Raw genomic sequence first — 1,122 nt, 5'->3', positions numbered from 1 at the left:
TGAGCCCAGGAGTTGGAGGTTGCTGTGAGCTGTAATGCCACGGCACTCTGCCCAGGGGGACAGCTTGAGGCTCTGTCAAAAAAAAAAAAAAAAAGCACGACAGACAACACAGAAATCATAAAAGAATGACAAATTAGACTACATAAAAATGTACAACTTCTAAATGGAAAAAAAAATCAACCAAGCCAAAAGATTAATGAAAGAAGGGATTGTAGTCATTTATAACACAACCAAAGACACTGGGCTAATTTCTTCATTTTACAGAGTTTATACTAATTAATGAGAAAGAAACAGCCCAGTACAAGAAAAAAAAAAAAAAAAGGCAAAGACTATAAACAGGTAATTTATAGATAATGAAATACAAGTGCCAATAAACATATGTAAACATAACCCCATTCATAAATTAAAGAAAGTAGGTGAAGGAGCAAATACAATCTTCCTTAACCTGTCAGGTCAGGTAAAAATTAAAATGACTGATAATATATAATTCAGGCAGAAGTCCGGGACATGGGCAATCTCGCATATTACTGTAGGAATGTAACTTGACACCACCTTTCTGGAGGGAAATTGGGCAATAATTATCAAAACTATAAATGGAAACCCCCAGATTTGACCCAGTAATCAATCACATTTCAAAGGATTTACTCATGGATTTACTCACGTAAGTCCATAAAGATAAATAAAATAGGCTTATATACTATCAACTATAATGTTTTTTAAAATGCAACAGTCAATGAACAAGGCTAGTTAAATACTGCTTAAATAAAACATGGTACAGCCCTATAACAGAGTATTTATGAAACATTTAAAAGTGAGACAGGGTGGCGCCTGTGGCTCAGTGAGCAGGGCACCGGCCCTATATACTGAGGGTTGCTGGTTCGAACCCGGCCCCAGCCAAACTGCAACAAAAAAATAGCCAGGCATTGGAAGGCGCCTATGGCTCAGTGGGTAGGGCACTGGCCCCATGTGCCAAGGGTGGCAGGTTCAAACTCAGCCTCAGTCAAACTACAACCAAAAAACATAGCCAGGTGTTATGGCGGGTGCCTATAGTCCCAGCTGCTCGGGAGGCTGAGGCAAGAGAATCACCTGAGCCCAAGGAGTTGGAAGTTGCTGTGAGCTGTG

General features: G+C 39.8%; 1 protein-coding gene across 1 annotated transcript in view; it reads right to left on the bottom strand.

Annotated features, from left to right (window-relative positions):
- The window catches only part of EEFSEC (eukaryotic elongation factor, selenocysteine-tRNA specific), a 280,597-nt gene that overhangs the window by 106,187 nt on the left and 173,288 nt on the right, over window positions 1–1,122 (bottom strand). The gene's annotated exons all lie outside the window — the stretch shown is intronic.

This window comes from Otolemur garnettii, unplaced genomic scaffold (assembly GCF_000181295.1).
Source record: "Otolemur garnettii isolate 467f Iridium unplaced genomic scaffold, OtoGar3 scaffold00101, whole genome shotgun sequence".
Lineage (NCBI taxonomy): Eukaryota > Metazoa > Chordata > Mammalia > Primates > Galagidae > Otolemur > Otolemur garnettii.
The sequence above is the reverse complement of the archived record's forward strand: the minus strand, read 5'-3'. Positions and strand labels throughout refer to the sequence as shown.